We start from the raw sequence: 27,475 nt of genomic DNA, 5'->3' as shown, positions 1-27,475 counted from the left end.
TCGCGTCTGTTCCTTAACCAACTTTTCCCGCCTGCGGTACCTTACAGTTCCACTTTTCAATTTCCTTTCAATAGCTCGCTGCGTTGGCCATAACCTAACCTGTACCCTTTTCGTTAGCCCTTATGTTTCTGCCCTTTAACTGGGTTCTAGTAGCGTACAACTCTTGTATACTATTGGGTGATATCGAAACACTGCCACTCATGACCTGAGAGAACCTGTTAAATCAACTCCACCCTTTTCTTATTTTTCTACTTCTTCACCTCTCAACATCCGGATCAGCGGTCACTATCTGCCCTCAGTAGACACATTCCCTTACTACTTCCAGCACCTCGCTACCAGTTATGACCTGCAGTTCCCTTCTGAGACAATTGAACATTAGTTTTATTTTCTTCATTGTAATCACTAGGCCCTGCGTTGTGCTCTGCCTGTGTAACTCATTGTTCATCTTGTGAACGACTTTCCAAGCCAATGTCAACAGCGAATCGCAGATTACTTAGGCATTCTCTATTAACTCTTATCCCCATCTGTTCCCATGCAAGCCTCCGAACGCCTGCTGTAAAAAGGCAGTGAATATCACTGCCGAGATCGTGTGTCCCTGCCTGACACGATTTCTTATCGGAATGTTATTGCTGATTTCAACACACAACTGTTTTAGCTGTGCAATGAATACAGATTTCTTCCAATATTTTCACATAGAACTCTTTTAAACTGTGATTCCGCAATGCCTGCATGACTGCTGAGGCTGCGGTTGAGTCCGATCTTTTCTTGTAATAAATAAACGCTTTATACAGGGGTTGGTTGTACTCTACGCATTTCTCTATCACCTGATCGGTAGTGTGACTACGATCTGTTATGGTGTATATTTTACGAAAGCCTGCCTGGTCCTGTGGTTAAATGATGTTTAAGGTTGTCCTCACTGTATTAACGATTATGTTAGCAAATTCCTAAAAGGCATCGAACACTAAGCTCACCATTCTGCAATTTTTCAAGTCTTTGGCAGCTCATCTATTATAGATTAAGGTGATATTTTGTTTTTCCAAGCTTTTCGTACGATCGAGGTCATAAAGCATTGTGCGTACAGGATGGCTAGTTTCTCTAGCCCAATCTCTCTTTTATCCTTCAACAGATTTGCTGTTACGTGACCCTCACCAGTTGCGTTTCGACTCTGCATTGCCCTAAAGCATTTTTATATCCTCTTTTTTACGGGCTTCATGTCGCAAATATGTGCGCTACTGTCTCTCACATTAGCGTTGTGATTCCATTGGCTACTCTATGGATTTATAGTTGGCTACATTCGCTACCTATGTAAACTGGTAATGGCAATGCCTCCTTGTCCCTTAGGCATATTTGTTTTTTTTTCCTACGCGTACTTTCCTCTATGCGCTTTTAGACTACCTCTGTTTTTTACAGCAAGCTAGATTCTTTCCATATCAAACTTCTTCTGTCGGCTACATTGCGCTTATTTATTAACTGACGTTTCTGACACCTTTATTCGTCTATAGTGTTAGGCGCTTTCAAGCTTTGGCATTTCTTTATCAGATGTTTCGACACTTCAGCCAACTTGCCGGTGGCGTGTCAGGCCCTCCTGTGACCTACTTATACTGCGCACTCTGTTATGTTAGCTGTGAGATTATCGTACTTTTTAGAACATTAGGATTGCGTTTCTAGTTAAAGCCGAATATCTTCACTGCTGCAATATCTGAATACCTCTTCGTTCCCCGTCACCGTCAACTCGTTAATGGGCTTCCGCTTCTCAAGTTTCTTCCCTTCGCTCTTCATGTTTAACTTATTTCGAGACCATTAAAATCTTTGGTCACTAGACAGGAGCTCCACATCCTGCACGATTCCAGGGCGCGCGCTTTGTAAGAAGTCTTTCATATTTAGTCTGATCGTTGGGATCTTTTCGGATCTACTTATTATTCTCTCGTTTCCAGACGAAGGTATTTATATTCCGTGAATTTTTTCTGTCTGCGAACTCCATTAATGCATACCTCCTGTTATTCTTGCTAAGCCATAGTCGCTTACCTCCTGGTCGCAAATCAGTACTTATTTTTGTCACCAATCAGTACTTCGTTGACATTTCTATGTCTTCATAGAAGCGTCTGAACTACGTGATCATCATGGCTGGATGTAGATGCTTATGCCTGCACTATCTTGAGCTTGTAGTTCTCATTAAGCCAAATTACGATAGCTGTCACTCTCTCTTTAATACTATAGAACCCTATTTTGCCAGCTATATCTTGATGTATAAGGAATCCCACATCTAGTTCTCGTCTGCCCGCTTATCCACGATAGCACAGTACGTGCCCACCCCTTAATACTGGATAAGCACCACCTGTGCTCCTGACTACATTAAACCCTATTAAATATCGTTTATTACCCACTAGTTCCTCGAACTGGTCTGTTAGGCTCGCCTGACTGTATCAGGTTCTAGCGTTAAGCGCTATGAGGTTATTTCCAATAGTGACCTGTCGAGAGCCATAGATTCTTATCACCTTCCGCTATATCAGCTGATCTGCAGCCGCTGGAGACTAAGGGCCAGCGTAATTGGTTGGTTCATAGAAGGCTGGGGCCAAGTACTACACCAGGGCGGCCAAATGCTGCTCTGGTGAGAGAGTGCGTTCTCGGTTCTTGTCAACGAGATCAGGCCGCACCCCAGGCCCGTTTATGCAATTCCACACTCTACCGGGTTTTTTAAGACCCAGTGGAGCAAGTGATCAAATCAAGTGCTCGGCACTTGAATACGAGCCCTGTCCTCGCACGTGAAGCGGATGCTCTACCTCTACGCCATAGCTGCCACTGATGTGCTCTGATGAGTTACTGAGTGACTTATCCCAAGCAGCACAGATAATCGGCCCAATATTGCGACAGGATGGTCCCATCCTGGTCCTTTGTAGGGCCGGCATTTGCCGTACGGTTCCAATGTTGGGCCAATTACCTGTGCTGCTAGGGATATTCACTGGAAGTCTTCAATGTTATATGCTAAGAGCCCATTAGCACCTGGCGCGAATTAAGTCCAGTGTGCTGCATTGAAGTCTTCGTGATTATTTTCAAGTAAATAATAGGTGTAACCAAGAGATTCCGCCCGAATCTTTATTCCTGCGGTTGTTGCTTCCTAGCAACCATTGCTGGCTACCCCGACCTTTATTGCCTCAACATGTATTGTGAACTATTTGGCCAAATATGTGGTTTTTTCTTCACTTCATGCTGTATTAGCATGTGGAGAAGCAAACAAGCACTCCTCTATATATGAGCAGAGATCAAGAAATTCGCAACTCAGTTATAGCCGAATATATGACTCTGATCTCTTTATACAGTTTCTTTAGGCCATCTCTGCAGCTAAGGAAGACGTTAATTTGAAGCCTTCCAATTGGTTTGGATAATTTAGTCAAACGTGGCATCCTGCCAAGACTTCCTGCTCGAGTACCGGAGCATTATGAAATGTTTGTGCAAAGAAGGAAGTTCCGCGAAAAAAATCCACTGTAGGGTAATGAATGTGGCTGGCAGTGCATCTACTTCATATGGTAGAAAATTGCGTATTCTGAATATGCTACTGATATATGCTACTGATGATGCTACTAATATATATATATATATATATATATATATATATATATATATATATATATAAAATAAAAAATCACCAAAAATTTAAGAAACATAACAGGATTTAATCCACGACGTTTCGGCTGGTGGACCAGCCTTTTTTACACTCGAAAAAGGCTGGTCCTCCAGCCGAAACGTTGTGAAATAAATCCTGTTATGTTTCTTCAATTTTTTGGTGATTTTATATTATATTGACCAAATCAGGGGCCAGACATCACTTTTCGTATATATATATATATATATATATATATATATATATATATATATATATATATATATATATATATATATATGAAGGGAGCCAACAGTCACCGAAACCAAGGTGCAAAGGGGAACGTTAATTTTTTTTATTATTATTATTAATGTGTTATGCTTATCCGTGAGATAATGATACTTAGACTAATAAATCGCTTAAAGAAAATTACTTATAAAGCAGCAGAAAAAACAACCATGCCGCCTGTGGGATCCGAACCCACGACCTCCGAATATCGCGTCCGGTGCTCTTACCAATTGAGCTACGGCGACGGCTGTCCAATCTGCTGCTCTCGTGGGTATTTATGTTTAGTGGGTGTAAGCGAGCCTTGAGAGTGTTCACCAGCGCCACCCTCGACCATAGCGGGGGACGTAGCACGTCCTCTAATACCACGAGCATGACGTAGAACGTCATATAACGGTGAGGGCGGAAACTGTGCGAGAGCCCTCTTATGCTACCTATGGCATCAAGACTGCCAGAACCGAGACCCTCGTTAAGCTATTAGCAGACAAGTTAAAGGAAATGAGGGGCCCGTTGGACAAATTTATGAAGGGAGCCAACAGTCACCGAAACCAAGGTGCATAGGGGAACGTTAATTTTTTTTATTATTATTAATGTGTTATGCTTATCAGTGGGATAATGATACTTAGACTAATAAATCGCTTAAGGGCACAGGGTAAGCCCTATACTTCTCATGCATTTTAGGCCATGTTGAGGTACATGTTTCTCACTAACTAATAACAGTAGCCTAATAATATATATATCATTGTTTGCCAAATTTTGCGCTCTTTTTACTGAACTAGAATATTTGAAATGTGTTGAAAATTCGATTTTTAATAAAATATTTTCCGGTAGTACACAAATCTGGCCTTTCCTTGCGCATTTCAAAATTCATAAAAGAATAACTGCTCAGTGAAATTGCTTAATTCTAGTTCAGTAGTTGGCAACACTTATGTAGAAGATTGCAAAAAAAAATCAGTCGTCTGTCTTGAAAGGCATTGGAAATAATGGTACCTTTGTAAGAAAAAACTGTTTTGAGATAATAGAGCGTAAAGAGAAAAAAGATGTGAAAAACCATTTTTTATTCGCAGCAACGCCTCCATAGTAATTGGTTTATTAGCCCCCTGCTTCGTAGTCACTGTCGCCGTCATTTTTTCGCTTTTCGGCTTGTCGTTTTGACTGTCGGGCCTCTTTTGTAAGCTGTCGTGTTGCTCGGTCCGCAAAGTACATGCGCTTATGGTCAGCTTCCCTCAGCCACTTGATGGTGTTGCTCCCTGGGTTCAATCCACACGCCTTCAAAACATTGGCCCGTGCGATGCTACCATCATTAAATGAAAGAACAGCATCCAGTGTTGCCATCCGTAGGGTCTGAAGCCTAACAAACACATTCTTTGGCGCGCGTTCCCAAACAACATGGTTGAACGACTCATTTGCATTTTGAGTTCGCCCATGCAGGCACTTCTCTAGGAGCTCAGCCTTCGATAGCTCCCTATAAATGGGTTTGATAGCCTCCAAGATAGATGCAGGCAAACTCTCCTTGTGGAAAAATGGCTTGCCCTCTGACTGACTTCTGTTGAAGGCACACCACGTATCAGGTCCCTTTGGGCAAGGTCCATGGCATGGGTCATCGTCTGTGGCCGATAAGTGGAAGAAGGTTGCCCAAACGGCCTTTCGCATTTCATCCAGGTTTCCTACATTTCTTCTGATGGCCAAACCATAGTACGTCTGGAGCTTGTCTATTACTGCATCACTCAGTCGGCCTCGGCCCGAGAGGCTCTTTCCATCAGAGAGTTTTCCTGCTTTGTTTCCTTTTTTTAGCCTTCGTAACCTTGTGCCCATGCTTTTTTGCACGTGCCCTATGCACTCAACCTTGGATATTTCAACGGAATCACCATATGGCATTTGTGCCTTCACAGCCATAAAAGCCTTGCTGTCACCATCCCCAAGGTATTTGACGTATCGAACGCCGTGAAGCTCCTCACTCCTGCCGACAATTTTCAGTGCTCCTGCGACTTCCATTCCACCGCTGGTGCCTTGGTAGTTGCTTTGGCACACCTCTCTATAAAGGGGGTCACTGTTTGTACCCTTGATGCTGCACTTTGGACAACGTTTAGACAAAACCTCCACATCCAGCACTTTCCCAGAGTCTACACTGGTCGCAGAGACTATGCCGTTATTGGAAGTATGGCCTCGCGTCTGCCAGCTTCCATCAAGAGCAACTGCGATGTCTTTATCCCCCTCATTCAGCTGCACAGCTTCGTCAGCTGCCCTTTTCATCGACTCCTGAGCAGCAGCTTCGATGTGACCTAGAAGCTCTTGACTGTATTTCGCAAACTTTGTCGGCGGCTTAGGAAGGTTTAGCATAGCACAGAGTATATTTCCAGCAGCCATTCCCTTACCAATGGACCTCAAGGCATACACTAACCTGAGGTTGGCTTCATAGAGGCCAGAAGTAGTTTTCTTCGACGTCTCAAATCGTTGTGCGGCACTACACACTTCACAGTTCAAACTGTAAACGCTTGCAACACCTACCCGTTTTGTCACAATTTTGATGAGCTCAACACTTCCACCGCACTCTCTGCACACACAAATCTGTGTAATTGCGGCACAAATGCCGTCCATGTCAATTAAGGCATATTGGCTGCTGCTCTGTAGCACATCCTCTTCCTGGAAGCACAGAGAAAATCTTGAAAGCTTCGATGTCGAGGAGATGGCGCGTTCGGCGTTCGGGATCTCATTCGGTCGTGGACATCCTTTTGCTTTTTCACGATGAGCGTAGCTGTTGCCGTGAAATTCACGCCTGACGAAGGCCTTCTTTGCCCTGGGCATCTCAACTTATCAGCAGCAACCAACACCGGCACAATTTACAATACTGATCGAAAGGGATAGCACTCGGACGCAGCTGCATGAAGGTTGCAGAAACGTGGAAAAAACGTGCAAAGCGTCTCAGGATTGTCTTGGCTAAAAAAGAGGAGCTGTACAATAGTTGCCAGACAATTTTTTATATGTAGCTGATTTTAGACAAGTTTTGAAATCAGGTGGTGGACTTTTTGGTTGAAAACATTGACGTTAATCCTGAAAGGGGGCGTGGCCGCTCACGACTTGGTTTCGGAAAAAGCGTTTTTCAGCCGTAAATATGGCTTTCTGAGGAAAGTGCGATCATGAAACATGTGTAGAAAGAATTGAACTTCTAAAATTCCAAAAGAAAAAAAAACGATTTTTTTCTAATTTTACCTTACCCTGTGCCCTTAAAGAAAATTACTTATAAAGCAGCAGAAAAAACAACCATGCCGCCGGTGGGATCCGAACCCACGACCTCCGAATATCGCGTCCGGTGCTCATATATATATATATATATATATATATATATATATATATATATATATATATATATATATATATATATATATATATATATATATTGTAAGGCTAAAGAAGAAGATGCGTCGGATGATTTGAAAAGACGAAGACGAGGTGACAGTGTTCTTGAGAGTTTTTGCCAGCGCTACGCTTGTGTGTCTTTTGCCGATCTGATCCCAGACTGCTGCCGTTGCCGTTCCTGTCGCCCCAGTACCTCGTAACAAACCCCCCGTTACATTTGGTGGAGGTGCTGGGTAAAAACATCGGCCCTGGAGCTCCGTAGTCGTGCTCTCCCGGCGCGCACGATGCCTGAGGACGTCCAACACCAGGCCGTACAAGTGGGCCAGGCTGTCATCTGTGCCGGCTCTCTTCGTCAACGGGACCCGACCATTTTCAGCGGGACTGACGAGAACGATGTGGAAGATTGGCTCACATCGTACGAGCGGGTGAGCGTATACAACAAATGGGACGATGTGACGAAGCTAAACAACGTCATCTTTTATCTCGCCGGTGTGGCTTACCTCTGGTATCGCAACCATGAGGCAGATATTCAAACCTGGTCCATTTTTAAGACTAAATTTGCAGACGTATTTGGTCGACCGGCTGTCAGGCAACTCCGAGCCGAACAGCGATTGCGTGAACGATCTCAGCAGGCTAGTGAAAGCTTCACTAGCTACATTGAAGATGTCGTCGACTTGTGCAAGCGGGTCAACGCTCGTATGTCGGAAGCCGACAAGATCCAACACATCTTGAAAGGCATCGATGACGACGCTTTTCAGATGCTTCTAGCGCGCGACTTGCGTACCGTTGCTGAAGTCGTCACGCTGTGTCAAAGCTTTGAGCAGTTGCGCAAGCAGCGGATTCTGACACGCCAGCGGCCACAGCAGGTTGAGTCGCTCGCTGGGCTCACGCCTGCTCCTGACCCCTCGCTGCTACAGCAGATTAAAGACTTCGTGCGGGAAGAAGTGGCACGTCAACTTTCCTTTCTGCCGAGCTTTCACGACCGACCATCATATCTGACTCCAGCGCTCCGACATACAATTCAAGAGCAAGTTGCTGAGGCTCTTCCACCGGCTCATCCGTCACCACCTGTCACGGTTCCGCTGACATACGCTGACGTTGTCGCCAGACCACAACCTGTGGCGGCTCCGCTCACATATGCCGAAGCCGTCGCGAGACCGCCTCCTGTCGCGGCTCCAGTGACATATGCCGATGTCGTAGCAAGACCGCAGCCGCCAATCTATAGTGCGCCTCCGGCGCATTTGCGAGGGCCAGTGGCTTACCGACGACCTACTCCAAGGGTCAGCGATTCCTGGCGCACAACGGACAATCGGCCGATTTTCTTCTTTTGTGGTCTCCCAGGTCATGTAGCTCGGCATTGCCGCCGTCGTCTCCCGGACGCGGAAATTCCTCCCCAAGCTCCTGGGTACTGGCCCCCACCGAGTCAGTACTCTGTACCAGCTGCGCCGCCGCAAAGTCGTACTTCCTCGCCGGACCGTTCTACCCTCTCCAGCCGCCGGCCCTCTTCTCCACGACGCCGGTCTATTTCGCCTATGCGACGGCGCCCCACCGCTAACCAGGAGGAAAACTAGGCGCCGCAGTTCCTGAGGCGAGAACTGCGTCCACAACGAACTTCGAAAGGCCTCATCCGTCAGCCGCTAACCTCATTGAAATTTCCGTCGACGGCGTTTCTGTCCTGGCGCTTGTCGACACTGGTGCTGCCGTTTCCGTCATGGACGCAAAGCTGTGTAGTTCTTTAAGAAAAGTAAGGACGCCAATTGCTGGACTCTCACTGCGCACCGCCAGCGCTCAGAACATCCAGCCGTCAGCAGCGTGTACCGCTCGCGTTGTAATCCAGGGGACCATTTATGCCGTCGAATTCGTCGTACTGCCCTGCTGTTCTCATGCTGTTATCCTGGGCTGGGATTTCCTATCGCGCCATGCTGCTATCATCGATTGTGCTCGAGCTGAAGTCGAGCTCTCTCACCTGCCCGAAGCTGTCTTGGACACTGCCCCTCCTGGTGCCTGTGTTAAGGCCCTAGTTGCCGAAGACATTGACCTGCCTCCCTGCTCTTCAGTCCTCGTACCCCTCTCTTGCGGCCCTCTTCGCGACGACACTGTCCTCTTCACTCCGTCCCCTATTTTTCTGCACCGCAAGTGTCTGCCTCTGCCATACGCTGTACTGACTATATCCGCTGGCCTCTCCGTACTGTTCGTGTCTAACCCATTCTCGTTCCCCAACGCCTTGCGCCTAGGTGAATGTCTCGGCACGGTACAACCATTCGCGTCTCTGCTCATCCGCGAAGAGACGGACGACGCGCCGCACCTCTCCATAGCCGCACTCAGCCCACCTACTGCTGCGCCCGATCCCTCCTCAACCGAAGCATTCCTTCGCTCCATCGACGACAACCTTCTAGCGCCGCAAAGGGCACAGCTTCTCACTTTACTTAATCAGTTTCGCTCATCATTTGACTCACATCAAAGTTCCTTGGGCCAAACTTCCACTGTCACCCATGCCATCGACACAGGTGACCACGCACCGCTGCGACAACGTCCCTATCGTGTGTCTGTCGCCGAGCGCCAAGTTATTGAAGACCAAGTCGACAAGATGCTCCAGAGCGGCGTCATTCAGCCCTCAAGCAGCCCATGGGCGTCGCCTGTGGTGCTCGTCAAAAAGAACGATGGCTCCATACGCTTCTGTGTAGATTACCGCCGCCTTAATAAGATTACGCGCAAAGATGTCTATCCCCTCCCGCGCATAGACGACGCTCTGGACTCTTTGCAAGGGGCCGAACTCTTTTCATCTCTTGATTTGCGTTCCGGGTACTGGCAAGTTCCTATGAAAGACGCCGATCGCCCCAAAACCGCCTTTGTGACACCGGATGGCTTGTATGAATTTACGGTGATGCCCTTCGGGCTTTGTAACGCCCCCGCGACTTTTGAGAGTATGATGGACACCATTTTGCGCGGACTTAAGTGGAAGACATGCCTTTGCTACCTCGACGACATTGTGGTATTTTCCCCGGACTTTGACACCCACCTCTCCCGTTTGAAGCACGCCTTGATCTGCCTCTCTGACGCCGGCCTGCAGCTGAACTTAAAAAAATGCCGTTTTGCCGCTCGTCAATTAACCATCTTAGGTCATGTTGTCTCTAAGCAGGGCGTCAGTCCCGACCCAGCGAAACTTCGTGCTGTGGTTGACTTTCCCAAACCTACCTCCATCAAAGACCTGCGCAGCTTCCTGGGTTTGTGCTCATATTTCCGCCGGTTTATTCGCAACTTTGCGTCCATTGCTGCGCCTTTGACTCAACTGCTGTCTGGAAGTGCGGATTTATCACTGTGGTCTCCAGCGAGTGACGACGCATACACCACCTTGCGCCGTCTCCTCACGGCGCCGCCCATTCTGCGCCATGTCGACTCGGCCGCTCCTACCGAAGTGCACACGGACGCCAGCGGTGTTGGCCTCGGCGCTGTCCTCGCCCAACGAAAACCTGGCTTTGACGAATACGTCGTTGCTTATGCTAGCCGCACACTCACACCAGCAGAACGCAACTACTCCGTAACTGAAAAAGAGTGTTTGGCGATTGTATGGGCCCTCGCGAAGTTTCGACCGTACATTTATGGGCGCCCTTTTGACGTTGTGACCGACCACCATGCGCTCTGTTGGCTTTGCAACCTGAAAGACCCCTCCGGCCGCCTCGCTAGGTGGGCCCTTCGCTTGCAAGAATATGATATCCGCGTCGTGTATCGCACCGGCCGCAAGCATCAAGACGCCGATGCACTGTCACGCTGCCTCCTTCCAGCCGAGATCGCCAGCCTTTCCACCTCCGACGCTTCTCTGCCCTTGCTTCGCCTCAGCTACATGCCTTCAGCGCAACGCATGGATCCCTGGATCGCTTCCCTTCTCGACTTTCTCGCCAACCCGACGGCCGCTTCACCGTCACGTGCGCTCCGCCGCCAAGCTGCCCATTTTGCGATCCGTGACACCCTACTTTATCGCCGTAACTACAACTCCGAAGGTCGCAAGTGGCTGCTCGTTATTCCACGTCACTTACGCTCGGAGATATGCGCATACTTCCATGCTGCCCCCCACAGCGGTCACGCGGGCGTTTTCAAGACCTACACCCGCATACGGCTGCGCTACTACTGGCGCGGAATGTACACCTTTATCATGAAGTACGTGCGCGCATGCATTCCCTGCCAACGTCGCAAGACACCTCCCCATCGTTCTGCTGCTGAGCTGCAGCCGTTACCATGCCCTCCACGCCCGTTCGACCGCGTTGGCATTGATTTATACGGTCCGCTTCCATACACTGCAGACGGCAACCGTTGGGCTATAGTAGCGGTGGATCACCTTACACGATATGCCGAAACTGCTGCCCTTCCGGCTGCCACAGCGACGGACGTCGCCTCCTTCATTTTGCACCGATTCATCCTTCGCCACGGTGCACCTCGTGAACTGCTCAGTGACCGAGGCCGCGTGTTCTTATCTGAGGTGGTGAAGGCGCTTCTCAAAGAGTGCAACACGATTCACCGAACTACCACCGCCTATCATCCGCAGACCAATGGCCTCACTGAGCGATTTAACCGCACACTCGGAGACATGCTCTCCAAGTACGTCGCTTCTGACCACACGAATTGGGATCTCGTCCTTCCGTACGTTACTTATGCGTACAATACCGCTACGCAGTCTACCACCGGATTCTCTCCTTTCTTCCTACTTTACGGCCGCCAACCCTCTGCTACTATCGACACTATCCTCCCTTACCGCCCTGATGAATCCGAATATCGGCCTGTTTCCGACGCCGCGCAACACGCCGAAGCCTGCCGCCAAATTGCCCGGTCACTCACCACTGACACCCAGCATCGCCAGCGCTCCCGCCTCGACCAAGACCAAACCCCACCGAACTACACTTCTGGTGCACTTGTGTGGCTCTGGATCCCTTCAGGAACTCCCGGTCTCTCCTCGAAATTTCTTGCGAAGTACCATGGTCCCTACCGTGTGCTGGAGCGCACCTCTCCGGTTAATTATATCGTGGAACCCCTCACGCCGTCTTCTGATCTCCGCCGCCGAGGACGGGAGACCGTTCATGTCCAGCGCCTCAAGCCCTACTACGACCCCGCCGTCTTGCCATCATCCTAAGTCGCCAGGATGGCTCCTCTTGTCCCCGGGGTGATTGTAAGGCTAAAGAAGAAGATGCGTCGGATGATTTGAAAAGACGAAGACGAGGTGACAGTGTTCTTGAGAGTTTTTGCCAGCGCTACGCTTGTGTGTCTTTTGCCGATCTGATCCCAGACTGCTGCCGTTGCCGTTCCTGTCGCCCCAGTACCTCGTAACAAACCCCCCGTTACAATATATATATATATATATATATATATATATATATATATAGCACCGGACGCAATATTCGGAAAGCTCTCAGTCTTGGCTTCTCCCCTACGCCTACCTGCACGGCTCCTCAGGTCGTGACACTGGTGGAGGTGCGACTGATGCTCCCTTCTCCTGCGGAAGACTCGACGCGCCCGCCTCTTGTCACAACCCCTTCCCATCGTGCCAGAAGTAGGATCCGACGCCTGTCCCCCGAGGTCTTCTCTCGTGACGGCGCACCCTCGACTTTCACTCCGCTCATGGCGACGCCACTGCCCGCCGTGACTACGACTGTACCTTCGGCCAGCCCCACCTGTCTGGCCCTTCAGACCCCACGAACACCTACGCCCTTTCACGGTGGCCAGTTCGAGGTTGCCGAAGACTGGCTGGACCACTATAAACTGGTTTCGACCTTCAACTGCTAGGACGACGCGAACAAGATGAGTACCGTCTATTACAGCCTTGAAGACACTGCCCGCACGTGGTCCGAGAACCGTGACGCTATCTTGTCTACGTTGCCGGACCTCTAACGTCAGCTCCTTACCACGTACGCCAACGGCGACCGCCGGGAGAGCGCGGAGCGTTCCCAGGCCTCTCGAATTCATCTTCCAAATGAAGGTGTTGCAATGTACGTGGAAGATGTGACACGTCTTTGCCATCGCGCTGAAGAAAAAAGCTGCGGCACCTGATGCGCGGCGCAAAAAACCAGCTCTTTTCCAGCCTCGTACGGAACGCGCCCAACACTGTCGCGGAATTTCCGGCCAACGCCGCGCACATAGAGCAATTTCTGCAGCAGAGGTCCAATCAGTACGCCCGGGAACTGCGTTCAGTTCCGACGCTGTCCACTTTGGACCGGTTCGACCCCTATCCCGGGATGAATCCGAGTTCCCTTCGCGAACTCATCCGTTCCATGGTCCGCGAGGAGCTGCAGCACCTTCAAGGAACATTTACCCCTCGCATCAATTCTGTTACCAGGGTCATCCGCGAGGAAGTTCAGCAAGCGCTCAGGGCACAAGCCGCTGCGGTCGTGCCGGCACTGCAACCGGCCCCATGCGTTCCCGCGTCGTACCCGGTCCCTTTTCATCCAGTCACGTACGCGGACATCGTGCGCCGTCCTGCCCCATTTCCGGGGCCTTCGCCTTACACCGCTCCAGTGGTCGCGGTGCACGCTGCTCAACCGCTTCCTTACTTGGCTGCTCGGCGCCAGGCACCGCGGAAGACTGATTTCTGGCGCACTCCAGATCAGCGCCCACTTTGCTACCACTGTGGGGAAGCCGGCGATCTCTTCCGGCGCTGCCTATATCGCGAAATGGGTTTGCGCGGATTTTCTCTGGACAGTCCCCATCCACGACCTGGACAGCACCTTCAGGACGTCGCCGAGTATGTCGCCCTCTAGCGCAGTTCTTTGCCTCCTCCCCGCCGCCCGTCTCACCGCCACGAGTCGCGCTCGCCTCCACCGCGCCAGCCTTCTCCTTCTGAGTCCCGTTATGCCTCGGCACAACGTGGTTCTTCGACACCTCATCGGGAAAACTAGAGTCGGCGACCTTTGGAGGCGAGGCCTCCGAACGCCGATCCGCCGCAAAGCTTCTACCGCCGCACCGGCCGACTCGCCCCGACGTTGAAGGCTGCATCGCCTTACAGTTTTCCCCAACACGTCACCCGAATCGCCCCGACGCCGCAGCACCAGTCGCCGACCAGCTTCCGCCGCCGCGTACATTGAGTCACTCCCAACAGCCATCGACAGGCCGCGCTGAAGGCAGGATCTCCTTGGATATCCCTGTTCTTATAGACATTAAAGAGGTCAGCGCGTTGGTCGATACGGGCGCAGATTACTCCATCCGTAGCGGACGGCTTGCGACTTCCCTGATAAAAGCGACGACATCGTGGGAAGGCCCCGACATACGTATAGCCGGCGGACATGTTGTCGCACCACTCGGTATGTGTGCGGCCAGAGTTACGGTTTGAGGCTGCACCTTAGTCGCCACTTTTCTTGCTCTGCGGGAATGCTCTCGCGATATCATCCTTGGCATCGACTTTCTTTGCGAGAACTGTGCTCTAATAGACCTCCTGATCGCTTGGTGACGTTTTCCACCAAAATGGCCACAGCAAATACGGCACACCAGGGTTCTCGTTCCGCCCTGCGAGTTGCCGACGATAACGTTACGGTGCCCCCACGGTGCCAGCATTTTCGCTAGGTTTACCTGTGACGAGCCACATCGGGGACTCCTGGTTCTCGAGCCTAATGTCTCTCTCGTACTCGCTTAGGGGATTGCGGTGGCACGAGGCCTTTGCCGCCTTCATGACGGCTGGACCGAGGTCATTGTTACCAACTTTTTGCAATGAGCATCGACATCTATACCGTGGCACAGCCATCGTTGACATCGACCATGTTCAGGAAGTGGCCATTCGCTTTCCTTGCGAGGAGGGCACACCTGGAGGTGACGCAGAAGCGCTCAACGACGTCAACATAAATCCGGGCCTTTCATCCGCTGAAAAGGGGCAACTCCAGGACCTCTTGAGAGAGTTTTGTGCGTGTTTCACGTCGTCGTCTAAGGTGGGACAAACGTCGATAGTTAAATACCGCATCATCACGCCTGAAGGAGCTCGACCCATTTTTTAGCAGCCCTATCGTGCGTCCAATCGGGAACGAAATACTATACAAACACAGGCCATAGATATGCTCGCGGACGGTGTCATCCAACCGTAAAGCAGCCCGCCATATCTCCTGTCGTCCTCGTTAAGAAGAAAGACGGAACACTGGAATTCTGCTTGGAATATAGAAAAATTAATAGTGTCACAAAGAAACACGTGTATCCGCTGCCGCGTATCGATCACTCTCTCGGCCGCCTTCGTCAAGCCAAGTACTTCTCTTCAGTAGACCTCAGGAGCGGTTATTGGCGAGTAGAAGTCGATGAAAGGGACCGTGAGAAGACCGCCTTCAACACACCGGGCGTGCTCTACGAGTTTCGCGCCCTCCAATTCGGTATTGCTGCGCTCCGGCCACTTTCCAAAGAATGATGGACACCGTCTACGCAGGTCTGAAATGGCAGGCATGTCTTGTTTATCTTGACGATATCATTTTTTTTGTCGCAAAGTTCGTTCACGGAACATCTGTACCGCCTCAGAACTCTCCTCGAAGCCGTTCGTTCCGCCAACCTCTCTCTCAAGCCACAAAAATGTCACTTTGGGTTCACCGAATTGGAGTTTCTCGAACACGCCATAAATGCTGATGGAATCCGAGCTGACCCAGAGAAGCTTGCTGCCGATGCTGCCTTTCTGGTCCCCGTTCAGAAAAAAGCAGTCCGACGTTTCCTGGGCCTGTGCTCCTACTATCGTCGCTTCATTAGAAACTTTGCCCAGCTTGCCAGCCCTCTGACGCTCCTAACACAGGATGATGCATAATTTCCGTGGAGCAATGAACAGCAAACTGCCTTCGACGAATTACGACGCCGACTCCAATCGCCGCCAAGCATAGCACATTTCGACGAAGATGCCGATACGGAGGTATATACGGATGCGAGAAACGTCGGTCTTGGCGCCGTTCTCGTCCAGCGGCAAGACGGTGTCGACAAAGTAATTGCCTATGCCAGCCGCGCACTGTCACGCGCTGAGTTGAGCTACTCTACCACCAAAAATAATGCTCAGCGGTAGTCTGGGCAGCAGCCAAGTTCCGCCCATACCTGTACGGCAGACCGTTTTGCATCGTCACCGACCACCATTCGCTGTGCTGGCTGAAAATTTTAAAGGGCCCTTGCGGCCGCCTCGCACGCTGGGCATCATGCCTGCAAGAATTCGATTTCACCGTCACCTATAATTCTGCCCGGAAACACACCGACGCTGATAGCCTGTCACGCGCTCCCGTCGAACCTCCTCCACAAGACACCATCGACGACGATAGCTTCCTTGTAGAGGGCAGCACGTCTGTGCTTTTTTCTAGACAACATGCCGACACCGAGCTGCGTCTGCTCATAGAACATCTCGAAGGTGGGCACCTTGAGATACCACGGTACCTGGCTCATGGGCTATCATTGTTTTGCCTCCGGAGCGGGGTGCGTCATAAAAAGAACTCTACTTCCACTCCGACAACTTACCTGCTCGTCATAAGGTCTGATTTACGGGATAATGTTCTCCTTGCCTGCTATGATGAACCGACTTCCGGCCACCTTGGTGTCACGCGCACCTTGTCCCTAACCCGGCAGAACTACTACTAGCCCCACCTCAGTACAAGCGTCAAGCGTTATGTCCGGACATTCGGCAGTGCCAGCGGCGGAAAAAAACCGGCGCTCAAGACTCACAGACTGCTTCAGTGTATCGAGCCGCCACAAATACCATTCGAAAATTCCGCATAGACCTCCTGCGGCCATTCCCTCTCTCGTCGACCACAAACAAGTGGATCGTAGTCGCCACAGACTACTTGACCCATTACGTGGAAACGAAGGGCCTTGCGCGATGTACTGCCGCCGAAGTTGCCCACTTCTTTATGCAGGACATCGTACTTAGGCACGGCCCCCTATCAACCATCCTTACTGACTGAGGCAAGTCGTTTACAGCCCGGCTCTTACGTAACTTCTTAACGCTTAACCATACAGCTCATCGACCAGCAGCGTATCATCCCCAAACCAATGGTCTAACAGAACATTAGCCGACATAGTCTCGATGTACGTTGAAGTTGAATATAAAACGTGGGATGATGTCTTGCCGTACATCACCTTCGCATATATTACAGCGACGCAGGAAACCACCCAGTTTAACCCGTTCCGTCTCGTCTATGGCAAAGAGGTCCGCATGATGTTGGAAGCGACGCTTCTGTATGGCGATGCAGAGGTAACGCCTGAAGCAGGCCACCTCGTGGTACCAGGAGAGCAAGCCCGACAGCTGGCCCGCTTGAATATCGAGGACCAGCAATCTGTCGATGCACGACACTATGACCTTCGGCACAGGGACGTGCACTACGAGCCGGGTGACCAGGCATGGGTGTGGACACCCGTGCGCCGCAAGAGGTTGTGCGAAAAGCTTATCAATAGGTATTTCGGCCCGTACAAAGTCCTGCGCCGCCAGAACAGCGTCAACTACGATGTTGTTCCCGGTGGAACTGTGGTCGCCGGCCGTCAGCGTCGACGGCCTGAAGTCGTCCTTGTAGTGCGCCTAAAACCGTACTTATCGTGTGACTGAGCGCTGTGTGCACGCTGTGTTTTGTACCTTTATCTCCTTACCCCACGCGCGAACTTGACTCTCCTCACTTCTCAACTAGCGCTAGATGTATAGTTGACCTCACCCCTATTTTTAGTTTTTTTCCTTCTTCTCTGCCTGTACATAACCCATTACACATCGATACGATGTTTGCTTTCGCAGGGGAGGAAGATTAATGCCACGTTCCTGAAGCTCCAACTCGATGCACACATCCTAGGCGTGCGGCGGAGCGCCAACGCGCCCAGCGCCGCGCCGCGACAGGCATGTAAATACGCATCCACCTCCACGCTCCTTGTGCTGGCGCGTTCCACCTCTCGAGCCGACCGAAGGAATTTCAGGCGTGAAGAAAGGGGATTTGGGGGGCGCTTAAAGGACAACTTAAACCGCGAAGAAAAGTTCCAGGAACCTGAGAGAGCTTCAAACCATAAAGAAAAGAGTTCCCCAGAGGCCCGCGGTCCTCCTATTGTTGTAAACCAGACCCCGATTCCGACGCGCGCGCTCATCCAGGCGCGGGTGGCGCGTAGAGATGCGCCCTCCTCGCAAGTCGCGCTTTGCGCGTGCGCAGGCAGGATCCAGCGTACGCCTGTGCGCGTAGGCGCTCTGCCGGTACGCGCAAGTTGTGTCCATCGAGTTTGGGATTAACGCGCCACGCAGCCTCCACGCTTAGTCGAAACGACGACGAAGCGGTGGTATGCTCTCGAGGCGCTCTGGCGCTTTGGCTCATCCTATTACCACTCCTTTTACTGTCAATACTTTCCTGTATCCAGCAACTAATCGCCTGTGTATTGGCCACTCCCCGTAGTGGGTATGTGCCAGCAACGTCTGAGGCCTTCCTTCCTCTGTGACGTGGACCCTGGCTCTCTAGTTAATAGATCTCAGTCTTGGATTCTCCCCGACGCCTGCCTGCACGGCTCCTCAGGTCGTGACAATACATACAAAAGTATTCCGCGATAGCGTATAAAGCTCGTTCGGTTAAAAACCATCGGCGTCTCACTATCAGTAGCATATGTAGCATACGCAATTCTCTACCATATGAAGGAGATGGACTGCCATCCACATTCGCTTCAGCTGTAGGGCACTCCGCAATGATTTGGTCCAACAGCGCTTCCCGAAGCCCATCATCGACGATGCCCTTAAAAAAGCTGCAGCACAAGACCGCCGGAAAATCGTAAATACCGCTTAGCCTGTGCAGACAATCTGCGGTACTAATCTGATATTAAGCTACTCGTCGTCAGCACCGAATGCTAATGCTATTCTCAAAAAAGTAAAGGGCCTGCTTCCCGTACCACCCCGTGCAGAGTATCGGGGGGCAAAAAATATTAAAGAAGCGGTAACCTCCTCGAAACTAGACAACGGTGAAGTCTCAGGGTGCACCCCTTGCAATATACCGCGCTGTACTCTCCGTCTGATGCTCAGTGCGTTCACAGAAGTTCGTAGCACAGCGTTGTCTTTCTGATTAAAAATTCGAGGACACTTCTACTGCGACACCAGCAACGTAGTCTAACTTCTCTATTGCGATGTGTACCGTGCGCAGTACTTTGGGAAAACTGAAACTCCTTTCCGATTGAGAGTAAATAACTATACAGCACACATGCGATCACTGGCGGATCTGCCTCTTTCAAGACACGTAACCATAAAAGGCCATCCATTTGGAAGCTTCAAGGCCACAATTTTGCAATCTGGCTTCCAGACACACTGCTAAAGGGAAGCCTGTGAATCATACCTGATATTTAAGTTTAACATTTTTATGCTGGCATTAATGAGAGCGCTTGCAAACTGTCCCGCCTTTCCGGCTAAATCTTCCTGCGATGCTTTTCTTCTGTGTTTGCTTTTTGCTTTTGTTTTTTCTAGAGAACTATTTTGCAACCAAAGGGATGTTCCTGAAATCTACTATTGCGACTTCTTTTTAACGCCTTCTTCTAGGCTTAACGGTTCAACCTCTAGTCGAGGTATTGAAATTCTTCTTATGGTTAAACGCTGTCTAATTCTTCGATGCTCGTCTCCCATGTGTATCCAGCCTATTATTATTGTTTCGTTGTTGCTGATCGCTCAATTTTGAATAAAACTGGTGTCTTAAGACACTTTTTATTCACAATCGTGCAGGATATGTGTTCATTTGTGCCGTTTTATGATTTCGCTTGTCATCTGTATTTACTTTATTCTTGTTGTGTTGTTGGTAAGCATTCTTTCTTGGGATGCTATTCCTTTCTTTGGACACTTTCTAACAGTCTGGCGCTGTCTTTTTGTGGGCTTCTAGGCTGTCCCGCATATCTTCTGCTCAATTATGCTGCAACGGTGGCAATTTGAGTGTAAACCTTGTGTATTCGTGTCTACTGTTTTTTTTTTCTCTTGGCCATCGCGGGGCAGTTTTTTATATGCATTATTTCTTTTTTGCATTCCTTTACAAGCCTGTCCATCTGGTCCTCGTATGGGAGCCTCATCGGGTTTTAGCGGCTCACGTGTCGTCATGTAAAGCAATTTTGGGCAGTCGCAACCTGTGCCTCCTCGTTGGGTCATCTTTCGGAGTCGCACAAAGCCACACTTACGCTTCCAGAGTGGTGCAGACGCCTACAGTTGGCGGACACTTCCCTTCTTTTGTTAATCTCCCACCATGCTTTTTTTTCTGTCTTTGTGTTTTGCTCTTCTTTCTTTCTTTTTCCTCGCAGTAGCCGCGTGCCCGCCCTGCCCGGCCTCCCTCTTTCACATCACGTGTGTGTGTGTAGTGAGTGAGACTGTGGCTACGCGACGCGGCGCCTTTGCTTCGCTATCTATTTGTTATTTATTTATTTATTAGTTTCCTGCATTGCGCCGCAGGGCATTACAGCAGGGGGGTACAGACTTTACTTATAGGTATAAAGCAATTATTGCAGTGCATGGAAAAATGCTTCGTTAGATGTAATACATACAATGCTCGATGGCAAACTGTTCCACTCCCGAACAGTTCTAACAAAAAAAGAATAACGCAAGACCTCACCCTTGCAAGAAAATTCTCTGACCTTCAAGCAGTGGTCCAGTCGCTTTGATATATAATGAGGTGACTGGATATATTGTTCGCGGTTTATGCCAGTTTTTGTATAATAAATCTCATGGAAAAATTTCAATCTGATGTACCTTCTACGGTCCTTCAACTCTTGCCAGTTAAGTTTTCGTTTGCTTTCCGTCATACTAACTTGCCAATTATAATTACCAAGAACAAATCTAACTGCCCTATTCTGAATTTTCTCTAATTTTCCTACACACTCAGATGTGTGTGGGTCCCAGCAAACACATCCATATTCAAGTATAGAGCGTACATAACTGAAATACAGCTGTGTTTTAAAGTTACTTGATAAATGACGTAGGTGTCTCTCATGTGTTCCGCTCTTTCTCCTCCTTTTTTCTTTATTTCTTTTCCTTATTAAGGCTCCTGTGTGCCAAGTCCCATGCTATAAGAAGACGCGTCCATTCACTGTATGATCATTCTTAACAAAGCCTTGACAAAGGCCAGTCCTTGGTCGAAACGGTGAATAAATTCATGAAGATTTTCATTGTGACATCCGAATTTACTATTTTTTAAATCAGTGGCCTTGAAGAATTTAATACAGCTCAATCGTTTATATATATATATATATATATATATATATATATATATATATATATATATATATATATATATATCAAGTGTTTTCCGCGATAGCGTATATAGCTCGTTGAGTTGAAGAATCGTCAGTGTCCTAGTAGTAGTTGTAATTGTATTTAACGGCACTGCGCTTCGGAAACATTCGGAGGATGCATAAAAATCAGAGAGCGTATACGTATATGCAACGTTTGTCCATAAAGTTCCGAGACTGAGTCAATAAAAAAAATGCGTTTAACATTGGAATCGTTTTTGCAGCACACCTTCGAAACAGTCTTACTTGCGGTCAGTACACAGCTTCCAACGCTTCTTGAGGTCATGGAAACAGTCGGGAAACGCTTCTTTTGCCAGAGCTGTCAGCCCCTTGTCGTTTCGTCCTAAATGGCCTCCATGCTCCCCATCCAGCGACTTTTTAGGGCTCACTTCACACCAGGAAACAGTAAAAAATCGCATGGGGAAAGTCCAAGCGGTTATGGCGCATGGGAGAGAACAGTAATGCTATTCTTGGCTTGAAATTTTGTGCCTCTGAGAGCAGTGTGCGGCATTCCCTTACCATGGAAAAGGTTCCATTGTCCAGATGACCCATGAGTCAGGGCGACGGCGTCGCCATGCGTCGCGCATGTGTTGAATTACGCGGATATAAACCTCCTGATTGACCGTCTGCCCTTGTGAAACGAACTCGTAGTGTATGACACCTCTGGCATCAAAAAAAACTATCAGCATCGTCTTTGTTTTGGTCTTTTGTCGCCGCAGCTTTCTCGACGCAGGAAAGCTTGTGGACCGCCATTCGGCTCTCTGCCTCTTTGAGGATCGTATTGAAAACACGATGATTCGTCTTCAGCATTGATGCTGTCGACGAATGCAGCATCCTTCTCTGCCTCGGAGAGCAGATCAGCGCTCACTAATGCCCGCGTGTCCTTCTGGTCCTATGTGATGGAGTGTAGCACAAGAATTGCAATCAGCTTTCGTTTCCCCAAGTTCTCACGCAAAATTTTGTGACATATTGTCTTACTAACGTCGGGAGCATCTGATAGCTGGTGGACTGTAATGGTGCACTGTTGCTGTACAATTTGGCTTATCCGAGCCACGCTGTTTCAATCCGTGAGGTGGAAGGGCGCCCCTGCATTGTGTCTTCTTCTACCGACGTTCTCCCCTAAACGAACCTCCTGTGCCAATCGCAACCTGGCGCCCGCGATAATTTCTCGTCGCCGTGTCACGAAGGAGCTCATACATCTTTGTGGCTGCCTTGCCAAGCTTCACAGAGAATTCTATCTTTATACGCTGTTCGAGGTGGACGTCCATCTCTCCATATTAACTCACAGTAGAATGCGCTGACGGCTAGTGACAACGCATTTTTCTACATCTAGTGTAATCTAGCGGCTGCCACAGCAATTAACATGAATAGCGCAGGTTAGCTCGAAAAGGTGGCGCTACACATATGCACCAACGTTTGTTTTGAGGAATCATTTCAAGGGAAGGAAACATATCAGTCTCGAAATTTTACGAACAAAGGTTGTGTATATATATATATATATATATATATATATATATATATATATATATATATATATATATATATATATATAGAGAGAGAGAGAGAGAGAGAGAGAGAGGAAAAGCAGATGACTCATGACGAAGAAGATAGCGAAGCGCCTCTGCCCTATTGCTATCGGCACGTATGTCTGTGCACGACCAGGCTGCCGTCGGACTGTTTGCGCTGGTGCTGCCGGGCTCCGTGCTCCCAGCTCCTTTGATTAAACCACCGCCATATATATGTATATATATATCGGTGACTGTTGCCTCCCATCATACGTATATATATATATATATATATATACACTCGTCGCACTCGCGGTAACACAGGACGTGCTATGTCCGCCGCTATGGACGAGGGTGGCGCTGGTGAACGCTCTCAATGCTCGCTTACACCCAATAAACATAAATACCCACGAGAGCAGCAGATTGGACAGCCGTCGCCATAGCTCACGTGTTAGGAGCACCGGACGCGATATTCGGAGGTCGTGGGTTCGGATCGCACCGGCGGCATGTTTTTTTTCTGCTGTTTTATAAGTAATCTTTTTTAAGTGATAGATCAATCTAAGTATTATTAACCCACTTATTAGGACTACACATAAAAAAATGTAAAATAAACATTCCCCTATGCACCTTGGTTTCGGTGACAGTTGGCTCCCTTCATAAGTATATATATATAAGGAAGTTATACGACTTTACTTATAGTTGTCTCATCAGTGTTTCTTGATAATGGCAATTTATTCATGGTGATGACGCATAAATATTCATGTCTAAAATGTCTAAAACATATATTGATGAGTGCATGGAAAAAATTGCTCGTAAACTGTGGTAAAGGTCGTTATCTAGTGTAGTTTTAGGTGTCGTTTTACTGGGTCAGGAAAAACTACCTAACAAATTGATCTAAAGAAAAGTGTGCTCTTTTTTCAGAATTGAATTACGAATCTATGCACCTTAGCCTTGCGTTGCTGATAGCGACATTTGTAAGAAAGAACTGCGGAAAGGAATTTTACAAGTTCTAAGTGCAGGTTGCAGTGAATAACTTTTGCCACGATAAGAACGGAAATGATGTGGTATGGTATACCGTTTTATCGTTACAAACAGGTACACCCTATGAGGGACGTCGTATTGTATGTCCTTCAATTGTAATCGACCAACATGGTTGATTTCACAAGCAACGTGTACCGACGTCATACAGTACACATGCTCCCATATGGCTAAGATGTTCTTTGCAAATATGTTATTGAACTTGATAGAGGTCTTCGCTATGAAGGTAGCATGCTCCTGAAGTGTTTTCAAAGGTTTCTTGGGATACAAATATTTTTATAAGTGCATAGCTTGTTATAGCTACGCAGATTGGAAGCTGAACAACACTGATTTCTTATCACTAAACAGATGATGACGCAGTAGCGGTTCCTCAGGATAATTTCTTGTGATCTTATTGCCGCCATGCTTTATGCGTGCTGTTATCACTACAGTCGCGAAAAAACTGGCCTGGCTCGAATCCATACTGATTAGAGAAAGTCATGCATGCAGACCTTGCTTGTTAAGTAGCGCATGTTACTGTATCTTATTCGTTTGTATACAAAAATACCAAACATTTTTTTTTTTCAAGAAACGTTTTACAAAAATTTAGAATTCATACACCAGAATGAAATTTTCACTGAGAAACTTTGGTACTGACTCATTCACTCCCAGGCTGAGTAAACATTATCGTCATCACTCACTAAAACAGCTGTGGGACAGTGTGGAACACCACCCGAAATCAATCCATGACGTTCGTATTAAAAAGTACCAATCTTGAAAGTCGCATTTAAAGAACATGATTGTGTTAAAGCCAAACATTTGTCTACGTGCGCGAATTTTCAAATAAAGTAAGGAAATTCGTACCTGTGTGGTCACAGAAGTCAGTCGACAAACGTGTGGCTACGCCGTCGTGCTTTGCCGAATGTTTCGCTATATAGCGCATTTTATAGTATTTGAATAGCATTTCAAGCGTCCTTTGAACTTTTAACGGCGACGTGCAGACGAAGGTCGTCAAGCAGTATGTTGCTAAAGCCACCAGTCAAGTATGTTGATTTGACATTTCTGGGGGAACATGAACTGAATACAAGCAATGCAAGCCTTAACCTTTTAAATGGCTCGGAAAGCGTTTAGATCATGTGGCCTTTTCCATCAGTATGCTAATGGCAATGTCCGCAAGCTAAATGCAAAGCGCTTGGCAAGTAAGTTATCAACATCGTTAACTTGAAAAGAGGACATATGAACAAATACCATGAAGTTTTTTTTTCTTTTATGCGTTTGCTCTGCTAGAAATTCTTATTTTTCTTTTCTTTCTTTTACGTTGATACAGTCCTGGACTTTTGCGCTGCTGGTATTAACGAATATTTGTGCATCATTGATAGAATCTACCACACGAATCTATTCTTTCTATGGAACAGTTCTATTACATGGCAATTTCTATAAAACCGGCAGTGGCGAAATTTGTCGTTGACAAAAGAAAGGATATACCCCAGCAAGGAAGCCTACTAATCCGGAATGATACGTTGAACAATTTATCACATGACATCCTAATAAAAAGCTGTAAAATAGTAAATTACCGATTAGATGTAGAATAATAAAAATTTTACAAATTACTGACCATCTGTATAGTACATACACGGCTGAGACTATGCACAAATTCAATGGAGACTTTTAGATGCCTCCCAAATGAGCAATGGCAATTACTATAAGCCTTTTCGTTTACATTTACGAGAGCATAAAAAATCTTGCAACCGCCTTCCCCACGCAAGATGTTGCAAAACTGTGTAGTCAAACCTGCAAGTGTGATCTGCTCAAATAAAATTCATCTGCCTTTAAGGTTTCCTGAAGCATTACATTAAAACTGTTAACCTAACCAATGCTCGTTGTTGACTTCTCCTAAATTTTAGCACTGACCATGCCCATTTTCTGCTTCAGGTTAAAATATTGATAGTCCTTTTTGTTCCATGAGAAAACATCCTATCTTCGGTTCTTCTAACACTTCCTATTAACATTTCTAATTACACATGTTTTCATTTGAAACTTGAATGGGGCACCCTCAAGTAAGTCGAGTATTTTTCGTTGGCCCCAAATCTCTGCCTCGCAGGTTTATGCACTCTCTTATCGAGCCGCATAGAACCGTTACACACAATTACGTTTTTGCCTTTCAGCGTGAAAGGTCAAACTGGTTCACTGGTTTGTGCGAAGCATGACCTTAATGGTGACCTTAAGAAAAAAATAAATCAATAACCTCAAAGATTAAAATAAATTTTGCTGCAACCAGCATTCAAATCCGCCGCGGCCCGAGCACATCAGCTTCGCTGGCCACTGCACAAGAGCAGTATGCTAACCCCGCAGCCGATCAAGCCTCGTGTATAACTACACCACCCTTTCGCACTGGGCATTGCACATCGTCTTCATCATCAACTAATGCTACTATCAAGCTAAAATTTGAGTTTTGAGCTACGTGGAGGTAGTGACAGAGAGAAATGCGCGCTGCATGCGTTGGCGCGGACAGCATTGTCGCCGAAAGAGAGCACTAGAAAATGTGCGTTGGCATTGCCAACATTGCTGCAGAAACACGGCACTGCAGCATAGGCCACCGGCGTAAATTGATTAATTTACCACTGACGGTGATCAAGTTGAATTCACGCCTAACTGGCTTCCTGGGTCAATGGACGCACCAGTCACGCTTTCAGGTACGTGGCGGAGTTGTTCATTTGCAAAAAACTGTTTTTGCACAATATTTTGTGCTCAGCGATGCTAAACCCCGAATATTTTTTTTTACTTGACTCCGAATATCAACTGCATCGTTACGTCTGGCCGTATAAAATGGCTACACACTACATTCAAATTCTTGTCATTTCGTTCGCATCAAATATCAGTCCCAAATGTTTGTTGCGGTCAGATGCAACTGTTGTATACTGCAATGAAGTTTTTTTCTTTTTGGCTACTTCATATTTCTGCCGACAAGTTAATTCTGTCAAGGTACAATGCCGGTGACTACAATTTAGTTTTGCTTCTTCGCGCTGATACACAATATCTGCACCACAGGTAAGTTCTATCCAGATACAGCGTTAATATATCACAATCAGGTTTTGGTCATTTTTTGTAGACTAAAGTGCCTACTCGGCTGGTTCATACTGGCCAGATACAACTACTCTAAACTACAATTTCCGTGTTTGTCCTTTTTTAATGGCTCCAATTATCTGCTTGAAATGTTAGATATGGCCATTTACAAGTCATATACTCTGCAATTCGGGTTCGGTCTTTTTTATTGACTCTAAATATCTGCCTCATAGGCCATTTAAGAATAATATAACTGTTACACTGTGCAATTCGGTTCTGATTCCTTTGTTTCACTCCAAACGTCTGCTCCACAGGTTGGTTCAGGCAACTATAACTGTTATACAGTACATTTAAATTCTAGTCTTCTCAGTTGAATCTAAATATCAGTCCCACAGTTAAGTTCTTGCCAGGCACAACTATCGACCTCTATAGTTAGGTTTTGTTCGCTGCATTGACTCCAAAG

Source organism: Amblyomma americanum, unplaced genomic scaffold (genome assembly GCF_052857255.1).
Source record: "Amblyomma americanum isolate KBUSLIRL-KWMA unplaced genomic scaffold, ASM5285725v1 scaffold_427, whole genome shotgun sequence".
Classification (NCBI taxonomy): domain Eukaryota; kingdom Metazoa; phylum Arthropoda; class Arachnida; order Ixodida; family Ixodidae; genus Amblyomma; species Amblyomma americanum.
The sequence above is the reverse complement of the archived record's forward strand: the minus strand, read 5'-3'. Positions refer to the sequence as shown.